Raw genomic sequence first — 13076 nt, forward strand, 5'->3', positions numbered from 1 at the left:
GCCTTCTTTATTGACCACGTCTCAGCCCCGTACACCATCGCTGGTCTAACTACATTTTTATGAAGCCTTCCTTTTCCTCTTGCACTAATCCTCTTGTCGCACAAGATTCCCAGTGACCTCCTCCAATTCATCCAAGCACACTGTACCCTGTGGTTTATTTCTGAGTCCATGCCACTATCATCTATCACACAGGACCCAAGGTATTTGAAAGTGGTAACCCTCTTGATGTCGTCTAAACCAATTTAACTGCACCCTGTTTTCCTTACCCTCCCATCCACAGTACATAGTCATTTTTATCTCCATTCATTCGTAATGAAGAGTGTGTGTGTGTGTGTGTGTGTATGTGAGAGAGAGAGAGAGAGAGAGAGAAATTCTCTGTTTATCATGAAGTACTGCCTCGTTAAAGCGCTGTTTGTATTTTTGTCTTTTGGATCCAAAAAACTATAAAGCATCTAAATATAATGTGCGTTTTCTGAGTTAAGGAAAGCAGACTATAAACTTGGTATGAAAAAGTGTAAGCAGTTCCAAGACAAAGATTTACCTTATATTTCTTTTGTTAGACGTTTATTCTCTCAATAACATTTCTTCCATTCTTTCTTGAAGAAAAGTGCGTAAATTATTCTCCTCTCGCTAAATCGGATGTAAGAATTTGCAAAGACCAAAGTAAATTTCTGGTGTTTTTACATCCGGTACAGTGGGTGCCAACTAATCCTCTGAAGGTTAAAGAACATCTTTTCTTGACCTTTGTCTTCTTCTTCTTCTTCTTCTTCCAGCTGACTGGAGAAAGTTGCCCATAATTCCTGGATAATAAATTTCACATTTCTTATCTCGGAGTATTAATCTTTCCCACGTATTTCTTTCTCAGTCGGGGCATCCCTACTTTCTTTTCCTCCTAACAAGGCGTTGGTCTCCATTTCTTAAGCTGAAAGCAGCTGAAGAAGAACTGCAGAAGCAATCTGGGCATGTAAGAGACCGGGCGGAGGAACGAGTGTGGCGTTGCAAAGTGTAAGAATATGGCGGGCAAATTGAACCTAAACTCAGATTAACCCACTTGCGACCTGCCGTTGGGTTGGGAGTATTTCTTGTCTTTAAGTAAAGTCTGTTTGTGTTTCTGCTCAGTTACCACTATTCCAGAATAACTAATATCTTGCTGTTTGCCATAAACGCAATATGCTTGAAAAAGTAGTCCCGCTAACGGCGTCAGCTACACTCATAAGGCATCATCGGAGATTCATCTCGGACATGCCAAACCTCTTGATTACCGTAATTTGCCGTGCCTGCGCGTTTGCGGATTGTTTTTATCGGGCCCGTGGCTGGTCACTGACCCAGCAATTTTGGGGAGAAATTATGCCTTCCTCAGTCTCGGTTGGATTTCATGATATATCCAGAGGCTTGTTGTATTTCGTTTCTGTTGTCAGAGGGATGAGTTGTAGGAAGTGTTTGTTTTTCTTTTCATCGTGTGTACATACGTACACACACAGGAGCACGCATACGTACATACATACACGTACACAGTCACACACACACACACATATATATATTATATGTGTATATACAGTACTTACATATGTGTATACATATATTTTTATATATATATACATACATATTCATATATATTGTATATATATATATGTGTGTGCGTGTGTATGCGTGCGTGCGTGTTATATATATATGTATATATATATGTATGTATGTGTGTGTATGCCTGCGTGCGTGCTTATATATATGTATGCATGTATGTATCCTGCGCATCTCTTCAAATGCTTATCCTCACATCTCCCACCAGTTCTCATGATGAACATTGCTGCCACTCCCCTGACAGAGTCGAAGGCTAATAATGATTATCTACTAACCCGCCCATGGTGGGGCTGTTCACTGCACATTGTGACAGCGTAAAATTATTATAACTAGTTTCCACCAACTTGAGATTTGGTGGGGGTTGAAATTTTACAGTATCTTCGACTGAAGCCTTTCGCTTTCAGACATGACTTGACCCTTACGGATCACTTGATAACTTTCCTTCCTAGTCAGATTAAAGTCTGAATGAACTCTGTCCTTGAGCGAGTTAACTAGCTTAGGTCTATACTACGCCTATAATTTATTTTTTGCAGATTTTGCTGCCTTGAGACCGAAGCCGACTCCCTTCGGAGGGTGTATTGTCACGACATACGTCTGATTTTCCAGTTTTAAGAAAAGAAAATAACAATTTATCTTAGTATTTGTTTTTATTTTCCATTTATGGAATCACCAGCAGTATATGAGACCTGACTTCTAAACAGCATAAGCAGCGTATAGGAGGATATATATATATATATATATATATATATATATATATATATATATATATATATATATATATATATATATATATATATATATATATATATATATATATATATATATATATATATATATATATATATATATATATATATATATATATATATATATATATATATAGAGAGAGAGAGAGAGAGAGAGAGAGAGAGAGAGAGAGAGAGAAAGGAAGGGAACTTCAGGATCTGTCACAGCAGCTGGTATTTACAGCCTGGGGTTATCAGAGTGACTGAGTTATGGAAGTTCTTTAGTAGACGCCTAAAACTTGGTTTATCATAGCTTGCAAAGGGATCTGCAATTCTTGCGTACAATACTCAATTTTTTCTAGGAAAGTTCAAGATAAAGCTGGTATTCTGTTGCTCTCTCTCTCTTTTTTATTTTGTTTACAGAATGCTGCACATAAGGATAGGCGACTTCCTTTTTTATAAAATATATAAATAAGTTTCTGTCACAGTACATACATATATATATATATATATATATATATATATATATATATATATGTGTGTGTGTGTGTGTGTGTGTGTGTGTGTGTGAAACTTATTTATAGATTTTATAAAAAGAAACTTATTTATAAATTTTATAAATAAATTTCTGTCACAATACATATATATATACTTTTATAAAATCTATATATATAATTTATATATATATATATATATATATATAATATATATATATATATATATATATATATGTGTGCGTCTACTAAAGAACTTCCATAACTCAGTCACTCTGATAACCCCAGGCTGTAAATACCAGCTGTTGTGACAGATCCTGAAGTTCCCTTCCTCTCTCTCTCTCTCTCTCTCTCTCTCTCTCTCTCTCTCTCTCTCTCTCTCTCTCTCTCTCTCCAAATGGACGGGGAAAACTGTCAATTTACCTTTGAAATAGAAATGCACTCTTGTTGAAAACCCGTATTTCAAAACTAGCACAGCAATTGCCACCTCGTTCCTATTGCAAGAAATTAAGTATATCTTAGTTTAACCAGACCACTGAGCTGGTTAACAGCTCTCCTAGGGCTGCCCGAAGGATTAGATTTATTTTACGTGGCTAAGAACCAACTGGTTACCTAGCAACGGGACCTACAGCTTATTAGGGAATCCGAAGAATTTCTATCACCAGAAATGAATTCCTCTAATTCTTCATTGGCCGGTCGGAGAGTCGAACGTTGGGCCAACAGCGTGCTAGCCGAGAGCTCTACCGACCCTTCCAACCTATTGCAAAATCTTGTTGCATCCTTGATAAGAAACGCGTCCAATAATAGATTTTGCAGGTTACCAAGCTTCTCTTTTGAACGGAAGCCTTCCTGTTTAGTATTATATACCCCCTATAAATAAAATTTTTCTTCAGATCTGCCTTAATAAATGAATTATTCATGAACCATATACCTGCCTGCTATAAAAAACAAGCAACCTCGACTTGATGTGGATGCCGATATTCATATATTTAAATGGGGCTCCAATGCCACCTTTATGTCAGCAAAGTCTTTTTTTTTTTTTTGTCAGTCTGTTCGTCTTTATTATTACCTATTTGCGTCTGTAGAAAACTCTTTAAAAAGGTTTCCTCTTTTGCATTTATTGTCTTTCATGTTTTATGAAGCTTGTTCGTTAAGGCAGTGAAAATGTTAAGTATACCTTAGTTTTACCAGACCACTAAGCTGATTAACAGCTCTCCTAGGGCTGGCCCGAAGGATTAGACTTATTTAACGTGGCTAAGAACCAATTGGTTACTTAGCAACGTTAAGGCAATGACCTTGTAGGCTTGCTCAGTAGTGATTTTTATTTTTTCCTAGAATTAAATACTGATAACAACAAGAAATTTAGAATTTGCATATTTTGTACTCAAGAGAAATAATACTGCTTATATATTGTTAAACGTTAAGATATTCTTACGCTTTTCAATACATTAAGGGGGAAAGGTAACCTGTACAGTGAATGGTAAGTTTTCAAAAACCGCGTGGGCATTAGTGTACGCCGGAAGTGTAATCAGTCATTAAAATGAATAATAATTTGTCAAGAACTGTCTCTATTAATTCTATCACATTCGAAACACTGTCTCGTTGTTTTTTTACTGTAATGTAAATAAAACATCATTTGAATAAGTATGATATATTGCAGCTACACCTCACGCTTTTCAGTCGACACCCTGGCTATCAAACTTGGGTCGTTCATTTTATCAAAATAAACATATAAGACGCTTTGGCAAGTTAATAACTTTATCTTTTCGTAAAAGAAAAATGTCTGAAATCGTCTCTGTCGAATTTTCCGTCGTGGAAAAAAAAAACCCATGTTCATCAAATATAATATTTTCTAAGCTGAAATCTCAGTGGCTTGTGCAACAACCTTATACAATAATTAACTTGAAAAAAAAATTATGATGATGTTTTAATGCGCACGCGCAGAGGGTTCATTATACCAGGCTGGAACCCGAGTAGTTAAGTCAGTGTAGCCAAGAGAAGAATTAGATGACATTATTCGCTTGTTCTAAGTAGTATTCTGATGACGTCAAGAGATCGCTTCCTGATACTCTGCTGATACTGAGAGAAGAAGATGGAGGAATTGGCTGTATTTAGATTGTGCTTTGCATCTTCATGATTAGCCTTTGGAAAGGAGGAGGTTCGGATTAATTTGTCGTCGTTTTTGAATAGCTAATGATCGATCTTTAATGATTACAATGAGCAATGAAGTCGATTTTGGACTAACTATCTTTTTCGTTATGTATTCAAAGCATCTTTTCACAACGTGGCAACAGAAAGGGACAAACTTCCCTTCAAAAAACAGTTCTCCTAAGCGTTTCGTTCCCTTTGGGAATGCATCTCACCTATGGCCCAGAGGCGATGTTTTTTTTTTTTTTTTTACACCTTTTATGAGGGGCCCTTATGATCCTTCTCGGTGGTTTCTTCTTGGTACATCTCGATCTGCAAGGTACTCTCTCTCTCTCTCTCTCTCTCTCTCTCTCTCTCTCTCTCTCTCTCTCTCTCTCTCTCTCTCTCTCTCTCTCTCTCTCTCTCTCTCTCTCTCTCTCTCTCTGCGAAGGGTCAGCACAGACTTCCTGCTTCTTAGTGCAATAAAGGTCCATCCCTACTTGGCCTCATTTGCCTCTAGAAACAGGACTTTCTCGCCTGGACGGCTGCTGCGGTCCAAACAACCCCACACCCCCGCCCCCATGGTCGAAGTATATTCGAACGAGGTCCCTCGCAGCGCTGTTATCTCCCAAGATAATAATTTCAGACCCTTAAAGCTAAATTGACCCGACTCTCACTGCAGATGGGAGGTTGTTTACAGAAATTGCTTTTTTTTCCCCTCCCAGAGTTCTCTAAGCTTTCGTGAAGTTTCCTTGTAATACAAAACAAAATTTCAACCAGTGGCTCTTCTTCTTCTTCTTCTTCTTCTTCTTCTTCTTCTTCTTCTTCTTCTTCTTCTTCTTCTTCTTCTCAATTGGAATCAAACGTTCGTCGACTTTTTATCACTGAAGACTTCCAAATTATCTTGGAATCAGTTTTCAGACGATAATAAACATATAAAAAAATAACTAACAGTAGTATGAGTCTTGAAATGGAGAAACAAATCCACTGTTTTATTATTACATATATTTGTAGCCATACATAACTGGATTTATTTCTCCGATTAACAGATTGCATGCATCGTGCAATATCTTGCCAGGCTTCCGGAGCCTGCATGCAAAACAGAGGCTAAAATTAATGCTGGTCTGAGGCCACTGACCATACCAGTTCTGAAGTGACCAAGAACCAAGATTCAGACACTGAACCTGAATTATGGTTTAGAAACTGAGATTGAATTTAAGCTGTTCAAACTTAGTTTTTATTTAAATTAGATGTTGGGATTGAAGAGAATAAGAACATCGTCACCAGATGACTGCACATTCTTAGGAATGCATAAATAATGAGCCGGTGGAGAGATACGGAATGCGCAGTGCAACTGGAATATGAAGAACGTCTAATGCCTTTGCTATTTATCATATCCGCCGGTTTTTAGGTATCCTTAGACTCTCTCTCTCTCTCTCTCTCTCTCTCTCTCTCTCTCTCTCTCTCTCTCTCTCTCTCTCTCTCTCTGTTGATGTTGTTCTTAGAGGTCAACTGTCATTCAGGAAAAAGGCATACTGGTATATGTATATATATATATATATATATATATATATATATATATATATATATATATATATATATATATGACCATATATAAATTTATATATAAATATGAATATATATATATATATATATATATATATATATATATATATATATATATATATTATATATATATATATATATATATATTCATATTTATATATAAATTTATATATGGTCATATATATATATATATTATATATATATATATATATATATATATATATATATATATATATATATATATATATATATATATAGGTATATATATATATATATATATATATATATATATATATATATATATATATTTATATACATATGAATATATATATATATATATATATATATATATATATATATATATATATATATATATATACATGTGCGTGTATATGTATATGTATGTTTGTGTGGATACATACGCCCCAAGAAACCCTTGGCCAAATGAGACAATAAAAACAAAAAGATAACTCTGATTAGAAAATTTCTCCAGCTGCCGTCCCCACCAACATTAACATACGAATTGTTGATTGTGTTAGGGGCAGGATTCCTTTCCCCCTCGATATAAACCGTTCACTCAATGTGCTTTGTGTCAGCTTTATATTTCTTCTTTTGTCGCCTCCTTAATTTACAGATCCTGTTACTTTATTCTGTATTTTCACATTTATCATATTTTTTTTTTACTTAATTTACAGATCACGCTACTTTATGCTTTTGTTTTTCAATAATTAAGTTTTGGCTTTCAACTTTTGCAAATAAATTCCAGGTGTACAACAAATGTAAAACGTAAAAAGGTGTAATTATCGTTATCGTTATAACTTAAGGTTTTGATACTTAGAAAATAAATTATTCTTTGCCAAAAGATTTCATAATTTGCGTAGACAAATATCTTTAGTAAATAGTGTTCTCGCTTTTATCTTGAAGGCTGAGTAAGGTAAATGTAAATTCCTTTTTAATTAGCAGAGCTAAAACGTTAGTAACAACACCCGTTAAGCTTCCTATAATTATGCAGTAATTACGCATACCTGTATAAATTAGGCATACCTGTATTAATTAGGCATACCTGTATATCCCTTCACCTAACTGTATAAGCTTCTTATAGTGGATTCTCCGAGCCATTGAATGTACAGTTCCAACGAATTACCTAAACAAGATCACGCTTCCACCCCTTATGCATAATACATGTCATTTAGCGTCTAATATCCAACTAGGACCAGAATTTCAATAAACCACTGACCCCTCAGACAGATTCAAAGCCTCCCGTTACCGGGTCCTGCACATGAAACCCGTATTTATGAAGCGCAGTTGATTAATTGCAAACACCTGACACCAATGGAACCCTAAAGATTATTGATAAACTTAGCGTGTTTTCTTTCTCGCAAGTTGCGAGTTTTTTGCAAGGGAAATGAGCTGTTTTGAATGTGTAAAAGGGCCTTATCATTGCGAAGAGGCGATCCCTCAGAGCAGAACAAGAGAATAAGATGATAATGTATTAAAAATCTGTGCGGTCTCTTACCAGTGCTGGGTTCCTCGTCCCAAGTTTAATGCGACATACGTCTAGGATATGATCTGCAGCGCTTGCAGAGAGAATGCTAAGGGGCGGCCAGCCAAGAGAGAGAGAGAGAGAGAGAGAGAGAGCTTCATCGCTGGCAACATGGGTTTAGGATATGGTCTTCAGCGCTTGCAGAAAGAAAATGCAAAACAAAGACCCACAATAAGGAGAGAGAGAGAGAGAGAGAGAGAGAGAGCTTCATCACTATGCGACTCAATGACGAAGATGTCTAGGTCCCTCCCTGGGTAGTATTGTTCATCAAGTGATTTGGGACTAGGAAGTTTATGCGTATTACATGGAGACTTCATAAGTGGGCTTGAGGTATTGTTTATTTATTTGTCTAGAATAGGAAATTTTTGGATAAGGGCAACTGTCAATAATGAATATTAATTTGTTTGGTAACTCTTATTTCCGTCCTTCTATTTTGAAGTGTTATAATTCAGTAAATTATTTTGAATGGAAGTTCAGATTCTCATTGATACATTCCGTGACTGAGGAGGTTTTTTTTATCCGCTAAAACCTAATTATTGTTATCATTATTAAGACATCAAGGACATCTATAAAATTCCAAGACTCATATCTTTCTTGAGCTTTATCTTCAACAAATCTCCATAGCTTCCCTTCTTGTATTTCTCATCCAAGTAGTAGGTCTACTGTAGGTAGGGTCTAGGCTTCCCAATTCTTCTGATGTCGGGATAGAGCCTAGCTGACACTATCACGCACTATCTCGATTCGCTTGCAATATTATTTTACTACGATATTCAAACACTAGCAGACATATTTCTTGAGTATTGCGGCGCTGTTAAGGTGTCGAACCATTTTAAATTTCCCAGTAGAAGATACTATAGACTTATAAAGGCATAAATAGGAAAATACGTAACAGATATCGGATAGAGGGTGCCTTTTATGCTTATACAATCCTGTACAAGAATTTATTCTCCTCCTCCTCCTCCTCCTACTTCTCCTTTTTCTTCTTCTTCTTCTTCTTCTTCTTCTTCTTCTTCTTCTTCTTCTTCTTCTTCTTCTTCTTCTTCTTTAACGAGAACCGGTACGTTACAACAACCGATGTAAGAAACGATCTCTAAGCAAAATTAGTCCGATCTGAAGTCGTCATTTTTACTAATACCGGAAAATGAATTTCGACCCTAACGGAAATATTATTAATTAAATCGTGAGTAAAATGAGGATAGCTGTCCAGCTTCTTCAACTTCCCCTTTCACCAATTACCCGAGGGATTTGTACTTAACAAATACTTCGAGTAAGCCATTGAATCTAGAGCAGAGATTTGTCATCCTCCACGAGAACAATTAAAAGACCGGAAGGATATCAGTTTGCATTTATCGTCAGTGTCATGTTAGACTCTCTGCTTTGAACGTCAACTGGGTGTCAGTTGGTTCATTGATAAACGTTGTGATGCTCCAAAGGCAACTGAAGGAAGTCCTTGGCAGAATAAGAAAGATTTATAGATAGATTTGTTTGTTACTTGTTTCAGTGCAGAAATTAGTACTAGTTGCAAAAAATTGTTTAATGTTCATAAAATGTACGGATCACCAGGATTATTATTATTATTATTATTATTATTATTATTATTATTATTATTATTATTATTATTATTATTATTATTATTATTATTATTATTATTATTCAGAAGATGAAACCTGTTCATATGCAACAAGTCAGGGGCCATTAACTTGGAATTCACAATTCCAAAGAATATGGTGTTCATGTGAAAGCAGTAACGGAAGGTAAGAGGAAATACAGAAAGAAGAGACTAGTTATTAGAAGAGATAAAATGAATTAACAAATTGAGAAATAAAGAGATAAAAAATGTAAGTCAATTATTTAAATACAAGGAGGAAGAGAGTCTATGAATTAACGGTCATAGCCGTTGATCGAATTTACAGCTAGGCTCTGAAGAAAAATTAGACTCACATCATTTATCGTGAATATTAATTTCCTATATAAGGGTGGGGGGAAGGGAGAGAGGACTGAAAACCGGTAATGAACAATTTTCTGAATTTCGCTTATCTTAATATACATCGGGAAAAAGAACGAAAACCTATTAAACTATTTGACAGCCGGCTTAACCTTTGAAGTGCACCGAGGTTGAGGCGAAGGCTGGATAAGGGAGCGTGATAAAGACCTCCTCCTTTCTCTGTCTCTTTCCTCCTCCTCCTCCTCCTCTCCTAAGTTTCTCACTCTTCTTCTTCGTTTCAACTTTTGGTTTCCTTTTACAAAAGCTTGAGTGTCTGTCAGGGAAGTGATGTATGAGTTGCCAAGTCTTATTTTTTTCCTTCAGAAAATCAGGCGTAGAAAGTGAAACATAATGTGATTGTCAGTGATTGTGGACATTGCATTTAAGATTTATTCCTTTCTAAGATCTGTATTTTAATTAATTAATTAATAATAATAATAATAATAATAATAATAATAAACCAAACCTTGTATGAGACGACGCCTTGAAACATCAGGCAAAAATAATACAGCCGATGACTGACAGTCATTTAGAATAAAATTGTCAGGCTTTTATTTTAATTATGTAATGAAACTGGATATAATCAACGTTACCTACGACCTAAAAAATCAAAGATTATTTCTTTAAGCTTCCAAGATAAAGGCAATAACTTTATTCTCCTTATGAAGTATGTTAGATAAATCAGGTTGTCACTGGGACTGATAGCGTCCTTTCAAAACATCGGGTAATGCCACGCCTCTCTCACAATGTTTTGCTGTTTTGTTGGTAAAATTTTAATGTTTTCAATTATTCATTTACCATCGTTTAACGATTTTAGAGTTTCTGATTGTTTATTATTTGTGCACGTAACCTGGAATGTAAAATGTCTCCTCAGCATCTGATAAAAAGCAATTATAAATCTCTTAGATTTAGTTTACCAAGCGAGGAAAGATTTAGACAGAGGCCTTTGACAATTTGTCATTTCACCTTGTTCATATATGAAAAGATTTATAGTCTGTCTAGCAAGTTCAGTGTTGTTTTATAATCTGATTGTGTAATGGTGTTCAGTGGGGTTAAAACAAGAATACTATTTCTTAACTAAAAATTAATAATAGTATATTTTCGGTAAGGTAAAATTTGTCAAATAAATCAATCGTGACATTTTGCAGGTGCTGTGGTCTACTTAAATAGTTTCTTGTCAACATTTCAATATATATATATATATATATATTATATATATATAAATATATATATATATATATATATATATATATATATATATATATATATATATATAAATATTCTTATATATACTCATACCAAATATTGGAAACTATAGAATAATACTCTTTTTATATAAAAAAAAATTGCATAGATGTTATGTATGCGTTTTGATCTAGATCAAAGGCATACATAACATCTATGCAATTTTTTTATATATATAAAGTATTATTTTATAGTTTCCAGCTTTGGATGAGTATATCAGAACCTTGTATATATATATATATATATATATATATATATATATATATATATATATATATATATATATATATATATATATATATATATATATATATATGCATGCATACATACGTATCAGTCTCCTTCTGCGCCGTGCAAAATAGCAGTATATAATTACTACAACAGCTATAATTCCCATCATCAAGTATTCGAGTATTCGAGCCCAAGCAAAAAAAAAAAAAAATCAGGCGGACATCTGCCATGATTATTATTGGTGCATGTGTCAGGCATTTTGAAGGTGCCCTAAAAAAATCTGTAGTGACAGGTAAGATTAAAGGTTTATGAACCAAGCGTATTATGTAGGAAACCTGTATGCAATTCCCGTCTCCATAAAGAACATTATAATATCTTTTTCTTCGCGAGAGAATTTTCATAATTATCTATAGCAGACAAGTTGATGATTATCGTAGCATTGAGAATTATCCGAGGCTCGGATCACGAGGTATTAGAGAAGGTACGAGGCAATCGACAAGTAAATGGGTACAAAGCAACGAATAGAATTAACAAAAGTAACACAAATTAACGAAATAACAAAATGAAAAATTAACGGTATAGTAAAAAAAATTTAAAAAAATGAAAATAACAAAATGACAAAATTAACAAATAAAATTTAAAAAAATTTAAAATAACAAAATAAAACTAACAGAATTGAGAGAAATAACAGAAAAGAACAAAAGTAAGAAAAATGACAAAAAAAAATTAACAAAAGTTAACAAAAAGAACAAAACAATTTTAACAGAATTAACAAAAATAGCAAAATAACAACATTTAACAAAATTAACATAAAAACAAGAAAAAGTTAACTAAAAACAAAAGACTATAGAGTTCCCAAAGACTTGCCGGAACATATCACAGAAGATATGAGCAGGCGCTGATAAAAAAAAAAAAAGAAATCTTTTATATTCGGCCGATTATCAACAGAATTAAATGCTCCGACGAGCGGTGACACCGGACCGGGAACAACAGGTCCTCGAGTATTATCCTCTGCCGTGTGTAAAGACGAGTTTATGCAACGGTACCCCAGTGAGTGATGTATGCTTCAGGAGCAAATGATTGTCAGCTAATGTATGTATGTATGTATGTATGTATATATACAGTATATATATACATGTATATATATGTATATACATATATATATATATATATATATATATATATATATATATATATATATATATATATATATATATATATATATATATATATAAGTCCTCACGTGAAAATAAACGAAAGTGGTACCAAGACCTTCAACTCTTATTCCAAAGTCATCTTTGCAATAAAAGTTGAAAGTCTTATTATATACTTCATCAAGGGACCATTGTGGAAATTCTGTTTTCAGTGGGTCGTGAGGTTCTTTAACATACTCAGGACGGGGCTGTCATGACTGACGGCAGATTCAAATCCAAAAACAATAAAATGGACAAGTGAGACAGGTTGTAAAAAAGATTAATCATAAAAATAACCAAGAGGATATAAACAAAATAAAGTTATTAACGTTCTATATATAAATTTAAATATAAAACACAGCAGGCAGAATATACAAAACCCATATAGAA

Source organism: Macrobrachium rosenbergii, chromosome 14, assembly GCF_040412425.1.
Source record: "Macrobrachium rosenbergii isolate ZJJX-2024 chromosome 14, ASM4041242v1, whole genome shotgun sequence".
NCBI classification, from domain to species: Eukaryota; Metazoa; Arthropoda; class Malacostraca; order Decapoda; family Palaemonidae; genus Macrobrachium; species Macrobrachium rosenbergii.